The sequence below is a fragment of the Anomalospiza imberbis genome, chromosome 14, assembly GCF_031753505.1.
Source record: "Anomalospiza imberbis isolate Cuckoo-Finch-1a 21T00152 chromosome 14, ASM3175350v1, whole genome shotgun sequence".
NCBI lineage: Eukaryota > Metazoa > Chordata > Aves > Passeriformes > Viduidae > Anomalospiza > Anomalospiza imberbis.
In genome coordinates this window covers 12,422,478-12,435,943 of record NC_089694.1, presented here as the reverse complement: position 1 = coordinate 12,435,943, position 13,466 = coordinate 12,422,478, and the positions used below count along the sequence as shown (strand labels likewise).

Here is a 13,466-nt window from a genome sequence, read left to right as displayed (position 1 = left end):
GTCCTCAAGGTATGGCTTTTGGGGGATGTCCTGGTCCCAGCTATACTTTGTAGCCTGTAGGAATGCACCAGGAATGAGGGGAAGTAGCAAGTCCTTTGTACCTAAATCAAGCAAAAATCCCAGCAAGGGACCTGAGGTGTTCTGCCAGCCCTGTCCTTCCAGAGGTCCTTTTATAGTCTTGGCCAAACTCCCAGGTGTGGGAGAGATTAAGGGTCTTCTCAAGGATACACATCAGGACTGTGAGGGAAATGTCTGGACCAGAAACCTGTCTCAGTCTGCCTTCAGAGCAAGGACCTGTCAAGAAACCATCATCTCCCTCTCCTGCCTCAATTCCTGTGTATCCCCAGAAGAGCTGTCCATCAAGGGACAGAGAGGGGGATTTGAATATGCACACAGGACCATACAGGCTGCTTTGAAATTGCCATTTCATCAAAATAACTCCATGTACAGTTTGGCTGTCTGCAGTGGTGGGGTGGGCCCTAGAGTACACTCCAGAAAAGGACTCTCCTCCTGGATCCTGTGTGGCTGTATCCTCCAGGCTTTTTTGTAAAGGGCCAATATAGTGCCTATAGCCAAAACTTAACGAGATAATTATAGCTGGCAGGGCTTGGTAATTAATGTCTAGTACAGCCTACTGTAAGATACTGCTGCTTTTCATGTGTTTTGGGCAAAGTGGGAGTGCTGAGGCATGCTCGTTTGCTGCTGTCTGATGGGGAGAGGGTGAAAAATCCTACAGGAAGAAGGAAATGTGCCTCCCATCTTTTGGGGTTTGAATTAAATTAACTGCAGTGGCAGAAATGGCAAGGTGTCCAGGCTTCTTCTGTGACTGGGCAAGCACTTTGCAGAGAGGGAACCTGGGCCCAGCAGCCTCATACAGGTGTCTGTGTTCAAGAACAGCACCTGTTCTGGCTAACAAGCCTCAATCTGTGTTGCTGATTTACTTAATGAAGAAGAGACCTTCACCTGTGTCTGTGACCATGTGGGTGCAAGGATTTGGTGTTTCCACATTAGTAGCAGTAACATCACATGGTCTCTGGCAGGTTTCACTAGAGCCATCCAACCGCATATGTAGCAAATGCTAATGGAAGCCACATGGCACAAGCTTTGCTCTTTCTATGGAATGCCTCAGAGAAGATTTAGCAGAAGCGAAGACGTGTTCTGGGGCTTGGAATGTCACCCTGTGCAATGTCTCCCGATGGAGCTACTACTGCCTGCTGAAACCTGGAGTCTGCTCCTGCACTTGAGATCCAGAACTTCCCTGGCTCCACCTTGTTGGCAGAGACATCCCAGTTTTCAGGTGATGTAGCTCACAGAACGGTTCAGATCAGCTGCCTCTCCCCACACCCTTCTGATGCCCTGCAACTGCTGCAGGGGCAAGGAGAGGAGGCACCTGGGCACATAGGTCTGTGTCCCAGGGGAGGTTGTGATTCTACAAAGCAAATGCCAAGCACAAGCTGGCATCTGCTCTGACTCAACAGGTCATCCAGAGGAGGGAACTAGGGAAGGAAAAGAGAAACTTACTTTTTTAATATTAGGAAGACCTGCCTATCTTTATCTCCATGCAAAATAGATGACTTCTATCACCTGGGACTTCTCTGTGTAGGATTTTGAGCAGAGCAAGCTAATAATGACTGAGTCTCATTGGGGTTTAAAATGGAATTCTTGCTTCTCAGTGTAAATAGGAAGTGATAGTGTAGCATGTAGGAGGTCATTTATCTTCTAGATTTATTACATTTTGTAGGATTATAATTTTTTAAACCTTTTTGTTTCATCATGAGCACTGACAGAGGCAAGCAGGTAACTGAAGGGACACACAGAGCATTTTAATGGGACTTTTTCCTGAATTCATCTGAAGCCAAGCCCCCTCTGACCACAGCCCCACCCTCTCATCTGCATTTCGTAAGGGTATTACCGCTGTAATTAATAGGACTTGTATAACAGTACCTAATTAAACTCTGATCATATAGTGTAAATTTAACTTGATTATCATTAGCCTCAGTGAACTCTGCAGGAGATTTATCCCGATGATTCACTCAGCACAGAAAGCAACAGCAGCAGCTCTGTGGAGAACCAAAATATTGGTGAACAGCAATGATCTGTGCCCCCAAACCCTGCAAGGTAAGTCTGGGTACCAACAGCAGCACCGGTGTCAGGGAGGGGGTGGGATTGGAGTCTCCCCATTCTCAAATTGCTTAAAAGCCACTAGAATGCCAGCAGGCTTCTACGGCGCCATTCTTAAAATCACTGAATAAGGAGTCTGTGAGAGGATTATGGCTTACATAAGAGTTTTATGTCTGTCCTAAAGCTACAGCCCCTATGCATTTGTCCACTGCGTCGGGTGTCTGCCAGTGATTCATGGGCACCAGAATGTCCTGAATGACTATGAACCACGTTTTGTTTAGGATTATTACAGATACAGGACCTGGTCCCAGTCTTATGAAAGCTGATGAGGTTTAGTCTGTAAGAAGAGAGCAGAGGCAGTAATGTTATGTTTCTTTATATTAATTCCTGCATGTTAAAATGTTGTATACTTTGCGTCTACACACTGTGCTGGAGAATTCTTTGCTAAAAAAAAAAAAAAACAAATAAGCCTTTGGTAAAATAATGGGGGTTTTTCTGTTTGTAGTCCTGAAGTACAGGACATGGGGTTTGTCCTGTCTTTGGCTGAACACATCTGTTTGTTTGCTGCTAATAATAGTTTAATCAATGGGGCTGATTCCTGCATATTCTCTGTCTGACAGTAGCCCAGAAGACCCAGATGACAGCAAAAAAAGGTGTTTTTTATATGTCACTTTTTCATTCTTTTTTGTTGTTGTGTTGTTGTTGCTTGATTAAAAGCAAAGAGAAAGTTTTACTCCTGTTTGCATGAATGGTCACATCAAACGGTACAGGAAAATCTAGGCCAAGCTGCTTTCAGTGGGCTAAGGAACATTATACCATTGCACCGCTTCCTTTCATAGTAGCAATGCCTCTTAATAAACATCAGGCACCTTCTGAACTTTCTTTGAAACCGTTAGTTTTGCTTTCCACAAGTACCCCGTAGCCCACCTTGCCCCCCTGGCTGGCTGTGGCACAGCTGTTATTAGGAGATGTGTCCGTGTGGGATGGGAAGGAGAGGGATGTGCGCGGGGTGCATCCTCGCTGCCTGCAGAAATGGTGCTGGTTATATAACGCCCTTGCTGGGTAACGAGGTGAAACTCTGTCAACTCTTCTGCAGGAGCTTTCAGAGGGTTTGGGGCTGCTGGCTGGCTGAAGGGTAAGTCAGGGACGTGTTCCACAGGGGGGGCTGTGTGTTGGGATGCACGTGCAGGTGTCAGTGTATAACAGGGCTGAACAGGGGCTTCAGCATTAGTGACCGAGATGTCGGTGCAGGCAATGGTACCTCAAGCAAACACGGCCACTCAGCATCTTACCTGAAATAGATCATTTTAGGGTATTGCTACTTTGTGAAACAGCTCTGTAATTTGTCTGTGCTGTTTGTCTGTTTTTGTCTAACATCTCTCAAACACAATTAAAAAAAAAGCTGTTCTTAAGCCATAGTGGCTTTCTTTTAACAGTGGTAATAATATTTTGTGAGAGAAAGCTGTGCTCAGGCAATGAAATGCTTTATATCAAATGATCCAGGCTGCTGTTACTATTCAGAATGCGACTTGCTGGGGCTTTGCTGTTGTTCTTTGCACTTGCTATTGTTTCTTGCACTTGCAGACTTGTACCTGTTTGCAGCACAGTTGCTGTGTTTGCTTGTCCGAGTGCAAATGTTCACGCTGACTGATGAGTGCATGCTGGATAATTGTGTCCATGACTGCTGGATGTCCACGTCTGTTTTAAGACTGGGACTGTAGGTCTGGATGTGCTTGCCACTGTCATGGAAGAGTTACTCATATGCGTAGCACTCTCATGGAGCTACTGTCAAATGTGTGTCTCAGAGCAGAAAGTAATCTTGGTTTGCAGCAAGATGAACAAAAGGAATGCCTGAGCTTTTCAGGGTTATATTGTGGAAGTTGTGTTTGCACTGTAAGTGCTGTATGTGCTTCAAGCACCTGAGAGCTACTGTGGAAACTGGTTCTCTTACACAGACAGAAGGGCTGTGAGGAGGGACTGTGCATCCACAGCACAGGCAGCTGTGAACTCAAAAGATTCCAACAGCAAGAAATGGAGCCCAAATGAACCTAAATAAGCAAGGGATCTGAATTATTCACAAACAGAAATGCTTGTTCCTGAGCAGTCAGGTGTCTGAATCCAGAGCAGCCTCAGGCTATGGGACTGGCATTGTGAGGGTGAGCGTTGTCCTGAAATGAACTGTGCAACAGAAAAATCAGTTGGTATGAGATACGGGCTCGTATTCCCCTGGGACTGAGAATCTCTTGTACTCAATTTTTAGACTCTTTTTGTTACCGTCTAAAAGGCACTTGATGTCACAATTCCTGTCACTTTGGCTTTTGTATTTGTTCCTTGTGATATTCAGCTGGAATAGCAGCCTGCCAGGGCCCACATCCTATATCCTATTTAATCTTTGTTCTCTTTCTCTTGCTGTGCTTGGGTCTAGTGGTCCCATAGATCTGGCTGGTCCCTGACTGGTTGTGTGGCCTTTCTGTGAGGAGATGGGTGTAAACACAGGGGCTTAACCTGAGGGCAGTCTCTCACTCCAGACTCAAGGAAGCTGCACAAGGACTGGTTGCCATGCTGGACCCCTGGGGTCATGGGTAGTCAGATATGTGGTGGCCACTTCTTTTGCATCTCCCCATTTCTAGGGCTTCTGGTGTGTTGCTAAAGTTTTGCAGGGAGCAGCTCCCTGATGTTTTGTACCCCCACCCAGGCACCTGGGAGGGGTGTTGGCCACAGTGTCCAGGACTTGGACCCCAGGAGGGAAAATGAGCTGAAGAAATCTCATCTTGGTGGCAGGTGTGGCATATAACCATCTTTGCACCAGGAGAGGTGGCTTCTCTGTGCTGCAGAAACACCCTGTCACTTGGGATAAGATCAGTGGCTCCCTCAGCATGGCAAAGACAGCAATGGGGTTAGGCCATCCAATGCTGCAAGCTCCCAAGCATTGTGTACATCAGTAAAGATAGGTAGATTTCCATGCGTGATCACGGGTAGAGAAATATCACATAGCTGCATAGTTTTACTTACATGATCACTGAGGTGCTGGTGGCTTTGTAACTTTTGCAGCCCCATAGCTGAGCCTGCAAGGTCCCAGTTGCTGCTACAGGTGGTAAGCCTTGCCCTATATATCAAGCAGACTTCTCTGTGCACACGCCTGTGTTTAATTACCATTATGAAATGGTAATAAAAGATCTAAAATGTCATTACAACGTGGAATGGGGCAGGGATTTGCAGTCTAACAGCAAGCCTCCTTCTGGCAAAACTGCTCCAAGCTTGTCTGAACACTGGACAGTTGTTGCCCTCTGTGAGCTGCTGTCTAAGCAGGCTGATGTGGCTTGTTGTGTTTGTCACTGACTTGCCAGGATATGTTGGTGTCAGCACCTCTCCTAAGTCTTTCCTATGGTGGAAATTCTGGTTAAAACTCCTATCAGCTGGATGCCTCAGCAAGAGCAGTGCTAGGCATGCTTTGCCCAAGGAGTAACTTCCTTCTTGAAGAAGAGTTACTTTGATGTAGACAAGGGTCATTAGGACTGCACTGACTCCCTGATGCGGGTACCAATTCTGAGAATGGGTGCTGATCCCACCATACCCATGTAAAGCCATTCAACACACTTTGCCGTAAAATGACTTTCGGGTGCTTATAAACTTTTCAGGGTATTAAAATGGTCTTAAACCCTATTGTGCTTCTTGCTTTAGCTTGGAGCTGGCCCAGAGCTGGGTTTGACTGGCAACCCAGTCACTGCTTGCAGTTTAAGTTCCTTGGGATGGGGTGATGGATCCCTGCCTGTCCCCCAAGTCCTGTCCCCGTGCTGCTTTTGGTGCAGGCTGAGCCTTGAAAGTTTAGCTCCAAGCTGCAGCCAGCAACAGTCTCCACATGCAAACCTCAGCAGTAGGATCAGAGCCACATTTCTCAAATTGACAAAGAAAAAAAAGGCTTTTATTCTGTGGGGAGGAGAGGACAAGAATTATTTCAAACATTCTAATAAACATTTAAAGTAAATAACTAAATGTTCTTGCATTTTGGTGTAGCTCTTGGAAAATTTCCCAGGATGTCTTTAAAGAGCTCATTGTAAAATAGTGGAACGTTCTTTTCCCACAGGTATATGTTAAAACAAAAACATTTTACTTGGAATTATTACATAATTACCTGGTCTTGGGATTACTGTGAGGAGCTTTGGGAATCTTTCACCTGGGCTGTGTTATGTGGGAAGTGCTGCTGCGGTGCAGGTCCATGGTTTGTGTAGCAGGGGAGGCAGAGGTTCAGAACATGATCTTGCCTGCCTGGCTTTAAATGGGAAATTGTAGGGGTTCTTTTTCAGCAGTGAAATTGGTTCTGTTCTTTAACTTTTTAATATTAAAATGGAGGCCTTACTACAAATACTATGGTTTGCAACAACCTCATGGACTATGCCAGTTTTTTATCTAGCTGAAGTATATTGTTGCAGGAATCAACAGAGAATTACTTACAAACTTGTTTTAACATTGTAAAACAAGCACCTGTACATAGGAAGCAGAGGTCTTTCTCTTTCTTTGCATCCTTTTCTGTCTACCTGGAAGAGCAATCTGGCCCTTACCTGCTGCCACAGAGCACCTTGGGAAAGGTGCTGAGCCCTGTCAGGGAAAAGGAGATAGTGATTCCTTGGGGAGCTGAGCCCAAGGCACACCAATGAATTTCATTGTTTTCATTGACTCGAGTAACCTTTTTATTAGATTACCATTCCCTTCACAGACTCAGGGACCAGAGTAATAAAGGTAATGAAGGATGAGTAATAAAGGCAAGCACAGATGCTTATCTATCCTAGTCCCTCTGACATGCCAGTCCATTTAACCTGTTTGCTGTTAGGACCTCATCTTAGTTAGAATTCGATTTTGAATCTCCATAGGTTGTGAATTGGGAACTCCCCTGCTCAAAGCCCTGCTTCAGCTCTATGGAAAATTCTCTGCCAGGCTGTATGGTTATTAATAAGCTGATTTTGTTAGAGAATGGAGCACCATGTCTGAGCTCTTGTGGCAGGCAGGCTAATGATATTGGACAGCAAGCAACTGTCACTTTTGCTAAATCTGTCATATTGCAAGTAATCTGCTTACAGCATGCAGTGAAGGTGGGCAGAAAGACAGGCTAATCCACCTTAGGGCTCTACCCAAAGTGAAATTTGGAGTCTGCTTTCCTCAAGAACACAGTTATCCCTTCAAAACTGTTGTCTCAAGACCACAGACAAAGCTAAAAACCTAAGCAGGCATCAATTTAGCTGAGTAAACTCTGTCTGTGTGTCTCCTCCAGGTCTTCTAGACTCTCATTCCTGAGCAGTGATAAAATAGGACTTCTGAGGAACAGAAATCACATGGAATTTGTCAGAAAACATATCCTTGCACATTGCTTAAAAATGCAGCACAAATCTGGAAGCAAATCTGAGGATTTTCTTCTATAGAAAAGGGGAATGAGACTTGGTCAACAGTACTGGACTCAACAAAGCTTTCTTGGATGGGAGCCATGGAAGTAGCACACAAAGAGGCTCTTGGTTATCTCTTTGTGTTTCCAGTGCAGTCAGATGCCAATTCCTAACCTAGAGACCCCACTGAGACCTCATCTGCAGCAGTGTGAGTGCAGTCCATGGGCTCTGTGATGGGTTTGGAGAGGCAGGAAGGAGATGCAGGCACTCACTTCTGCTAACACCTTCCTGCACCACCTCCTGCTGATGTTCAGCCCTAGGTTGTTCTTCCCTGTAGCTGCATTAGACATGACTGTCTCTTCATGCTTCTGTGTAGGAAAGCAGTGTATTTCTCCTAGGTTTCTCTCTCTCTTTTTACAAGTAAGGCTTCACCCACACAACATGTTTTTCAGAAACAATCTCCCATTTTGGCCTCATTTGGCCAAAGTGTATAGCAGTTCCTTGAATTTGAGTAGATAAATAATCGTGTTGATGGAGGTGCTGCTTAATATTAAACTAAGTCTGTTGCTGAATCAGGTCCTTGATCTTTGGCAACCTTTGTGCTACAAAAGTATTTATACGTGTAAACATTAAATTGTAGATGCAGTTTCTTCAGATAACACTACAGCATATGGGGCACAGGGCTGAATTTTATGGGGCAATAAAGCTCAGTGCTAAACACTGGGAACTGTTTCCTCTTCACAGGCGTTTATATCCTCTTTCAACAACTGTTCCTCCATGGTAAGTAGTAGTTCTTAAGAAAAAAGTTCCCCAGAAATTGTCCTGTCACCTACGCAGTGCTCCACAGGCAGAAGGTGTTTGCAGGTATTATTGTCTTTCCTGTGGTTGCATGAGAAGTTCCACATGAGATTGGAATCCTGTATTAATCTGGGACAGTAGATCATGCATAGGATTTGAAGGCTGTCAATTACAATATGCATTTTGCAATGATGAGGCTGTACAAAATATGTTTGTAGTGAGCTTCAGGAGATCCCCAAATTTGTGACTCCCCACGAGGGGATCCACAATAGCCGGAGGTAGAGAGATGCCTACATGATTTACAGTTTAAGACATTACAGCTTAGGAAAACAAGGCAGGAAAGTAGGTTTACATGCTATCAGAAAAAGGAGATGGGAGATAAACTAAATGGCTTATTAAAACCATTCAGTGGCAGGGCTCTAGGTTCAGTGAAGAATTTCTGGCTGTCAGCCCACCAATGCTAACAATAATCACAAGCTTCCAAGGTACGGAGCTGAGGTCCCTCCATTTCCTGCAGGTACCAGGGAGGGTGTGGGACTATCATCCCAGTTTTATGGGATGATAAATGTTTTATGCCCAGACATGGCTCCTGTAACTTTAAGCTGGGCAGGGGGGAGCCCCTTCTTTCAGTGTGATTTCACACAGCTCCCCTGTACTCACTCTGCAGGGAGGGAGTGTATGCTTCACTTTTAGCTGGCCTCTTGTTTGTTAGATGAGGCGTGGGGTTTCCTGGGACTGCATACAGGTGCTCCAGTAATTTCGGTGGCTTCTTCTGGAATTGTTCATCTTAGCTCTGGTCTGAAACACCAGACCTTCACCGGGGTCCTGGTGGGGGAGGCTGCAGGGGTGCCGCATCCCGGGCCTTGGGAGAAACCGAGCAGGACTCTAATGTCCACCAGCTTTCTCCACAGTGAGAATGTTTTAATATCTACCATTATTCATTCATTTTCCCATGCCTGCATGCACTCTGTGTGTTTAATAAATAGGGTTTTTTGCTTTCCTCCAATAAATCCCTTTGTTTGGTGTGGGGGGAGTGCTGAAACCTTTTTTTTTAGAGGAGACGTTCATTTCAGGACATTTCCTCCTAACTTGTCTCAAACCGAGACAAATTCACAAATAGCTGGTTTAAGACTAAAGAAGGCAGTTCTGTCTTCTGCTCCCTGCAATCTCTCCTGCTCTGGCACAGTAGTGGCAAAGTAATTGAAAGCTGATCTTTATAAAACGTCTCTCCAAGCATTAGCTTTCAACCATGCAAGCCTGATTTTTCACGCAGAGGAGGTTGGGAGAAGCAGAAGTGCCTTTTCAAGGGTGAGTTTTGCTTGAGCTGGTCCTGAAACTGCACCCTGAGGGCTGCTGAATCAGGTTGCTTGTAAAAGTCAAGAGCATTTTGATGTACAAGATATTTATGTTCCTCTTGAAGTGTTATAATGAGGAAAGAGTGATAGCATCAGGGAAACGGGGTCACAGAGCGGAGCCCTGGGAAAGCGCATGCCTGGCTCCTCTAGTGCTTACCTGGGAATGTGTTTTGGTTACCAACTGCTAAACATAGCAAAGCTGGAGCTGCAGTATCATTCTACTGAATGTCAAAAAGTTTATTGCGCCTTACTGAAGAGCATGTCACTGTAGCCTTAATCAGATGCAATACAGAGGCTGTTGAAAAGCACAGCTCAGTTACCATCTCAGTACTTTTATTTAATTTTACATTCAGGAGGAAGTATTTGTTGAAATTAAGCCTTAGTTCCTAAAGATGAAGATGTGTCTAGCTGGACTGGTGTCTATGAGTACATGTAATTTTTTTTTGATGATAGAAAAATGTTTTCTGGTAGGGTTATACATTTGGTTTGGGTGTTCTCTGCAGTCTTCACCACCATGGAATTGAGGGAGGGGTTTCAGATGGTTTTAACAATTACTGAGGAGGTGATGGCAAGTCTAAGGTTAGATGATTCTTTGATATGATGACTCTTTAGATGATGCTTTGGTATGAAGCCTATGAGGATGAGAATGCTGCACTGCCACTGGAAAGATCCAATGAGGCATTTATGCCTGGAAAAATACTCCCCAAATTATCCCACCTACCAGACAGGGGCTCCACATTGGAGGCATTGTTGGGGAACCCATGAAAAGTGCTGGAGAGCACCTCAAACACGTGATACCTTGGAAACTGGATTCTTTTCAGGCATTTCAGTTTGGATATCCTGAGCCATTTGTCAAAAGTTTAATAGTATTAATCTCAAGTTAATCTGGTCATGGATGTTGGGGTTTTTTTGAGGAATTTACTTTAAATAACATTTCCTCTGTCTAGATCTTTATCATGGTTAGGGGGTATCTTACTCTGCATGCATGTTATTGCTGGCTCTCATAGGCATGGCTGTTTTACACAAGTCAGGATTTTTTCCTGGAAGGTGGAAAGGTAGGCCTGGCTCCCACTGGCACGTTATGGGGATGGTTCTGCAGCCTGGCTTCGTCCTGCTCGCTTATCCATGAGTTCTCATTGGGCTCTACCAGAGGGTATTTCTTCAGTTCTGACAATCTGACATCCTCCATGTCAGGCTAAAGCTGTTAATTTGATTTGGGGTGGTTTTGTTTGGTTGGTTTTGGGGAGGAGGTCTGGGGTGGGTTTGATCTTTTTGAGCTGGACACTGGAGTTAAGGCTTTTTCCTAAGGGTGCTAACCAAGGAAACTGAGCCATGTTAAAAATAACACAGGTACCATTTGCAATCTTGCTTCTGGTGAGGGATAATTACTGGAACACAAAACCTGTGATTGAATTTTTTAGTTGTACAGCAGCACTTCGTTGAACAGGGATGAACCTAAGCATGAGTTTAGTTTCACTACAGCACTTGCTGAATAACGGTCTAAGTCAATAAAATCAAGAAATAGCTGGTGCCTTCAGCTATGTGGGAAATTCAAGGCTATATTTCTCAAATACACAAGCCCATTGCACTGCAATGCCAAGAGGAAAAATTCACTTTGCATTCACCAAAGCTGAAATTTGGTGGTTGTGATGGATCTGCTTTGCAGTAACAATGCACTGGGTGGCAGTGCTGTTGGAACAGAAGCTACCATTGGTGTTTGGAAACAGCTCTTGTATGGAAAGAAAAAATATGCTATTAAGATATTCTTCTGTGAAATAGCTTCAGACAAAGCACTGAGCACACAGCAGTGTGTAGGAGAAGAAAAATGTGCATTAAGTCTTCTTTATGCATTGCATGAGTAATCAAAACTTATGTAAATATGCCTTCTTATAAACTTGTAGAGGAAGCAATGGTAAGGCCTCTGTCTTTCAGATGTAGGTATGGAGTATAGATAAGTAGCATTACATGTCCATTATCCCTGTGGATCATGGAAGAAAAGAAACCAACTAAAAGCAATTCCCCATGACTGTTACTTGGAAACTTTAACAAAGTCCCAGATCCTCTAATCCAGGATGGTAATGCTATCAAGCCTGTATTTGAAAGAGAGGTATGAGAGTGTGAATAACCTGTCAGTTTAAGATTATCTTCCTTTTTTTTTTCTTTTTCTTTTTAATTTTTTTTTCTTTTTTCTTTTTTTTTTTTTCCTGGTACATTCTACACGTGCATCAGTAGGGAGATGATGTGAATGTTAAGAGGCTTTGTTAGTATAGTTGCAATTTTCTTGAAATTTATCTGACTGGCCAGTGAGAAAAGGATCTCAGATGTTTTGGTTCAAATTCAGAAAAGTGCTGTGACAGCCTGCCAGAATGAGTCATGTATTTTGGGAGTGTTTGTGCTTCATAAGCTGTTCCCCAACAGAAGACACTTCTCTTTTGGACAACTTTCAGCCTTGTTCAATCAGTCCATCTGCTTTATAGATAAATATATGTATATTAATAATGAGAGGGATACTGACAGATTGACATTTCATGGGATTTTAGGGATGAACCTCTGTCTGCTGAAGTCAGAGGCAGCTTTGCCATTAACAAGTGTGTCTGGTCACTGCGTAGTCTAACAGTGCAATTGCCTTTATAGACTGGAGTTATCTAAAGGCATTTTGTAAATGTCATACAATGTTTGACTGGGGGTTCCTTGGGCATTATTTTGTGAGTTATTAGGGTTTGGAAACTAGATTTTAGAAATATATCCATATGTAGAAATTCACCTAAAGGTAAATGAGTAACAGACCTGATAATCCTAGTTTCCAGTGCCTGGATATTGAGAGCTGCAGTCTTTTAAAGGGCTGATGTCTCCAAAGAAAAGAGAATTTTTTGCTGTGATGTACATTGAGCTTTGGAGATGGTTCTGTATTTGGACCATCCTTTCAACCACTGACATACCTCTATGTTACAACCTATAAATCACCCAGGGAAAAGCAGGAGGTCTTTGATGTTGTACCAAAGTTCTCTGCTGCCACAGAGCCTGGCATCAGACTTGTGGGTTTTACCCCAGCTGTGTCCTTCCTGGTGTGTTTGCCTGATGTTTGAACTCTGTGTAAGATGATTCAGAGGATCCTGGAGTTTCAGCTCTGGAGAGCAGAAAGGATGCTCTTGGCTCCAGTGCCCTAGCTGGCTTGTCCTTTGTCTATGATAGCGCAAATTATTCTTTCCAAGCAAATATTTACTAAGTAAACAGCGGGGGAGAGTTAGTATACAATTTGTTGCCATTACGTCAATAAAGATTTATTCTGTTGTGTGTTTTAGAGGTTTAATTAACATGAGCTTTGCAATATGTGCTGGAAAGTAAATAACAGGCACATCACTTGGCAAAAGAGTAATGCTTCTTTAGAGAATGTTATGAAAGCTTTTCCTAGTGTGTGCAACTCTGTTCACTGGTGCCATGCAGGCCATTCCGCAGTGCACACACTTTTTAAATCCCTTGTATGTCAGGCTTAGGGGAGACTAAAGTGCTGTACAGGACTCACAGTGAACCTTTGCACAGGGAATGAGTTTTATCCCACTATCTGAACACCATGCAACAAAGCAGTGAGACCTGACACTGAAGGAGATCATCAACTCCATTGGTTTGGCTGTTGTGCAGAGCTGTTTATGGAAAATATATCAGATGCACAGGCTGATGCTACTTTGAGGATTTTATCATGTTAGTGATCAAAAATATCCAACATGAGCAGGATCCCCACAAATGAGCTGTTTTCATTTGGAAAGACTTCTTGGCTGAGAACTTGGCTGTCCACTGAACTATAAATCCCAGCCAGCAA

General features: G+C 43.9%; 1 protein-coding gene across 1 annotated transcript in view; it reads left to right on the top strand.

The window, feature by feature from the left end:
- The first annotated feature begins 732 nt into the window (after window positions 1-732).
- Window positions 733-13,466, top strand: part of PASD1 (PAS domain containing repressor 1) — a 100,787-nt gene continuing 88,053 nt past the window's right edge. Inside the window, exons 1-2 of the mRNA XM_068204948.1 lie at window positions 733-1,797; window positions 2,038-2,118. The gene's annotated coding sequence lies outside the window, so the exon portion shown is untranslated. The remainder of the gene's footprint in view (window positions 1,798-2,037; window positions 2,119-13,466) is intronic.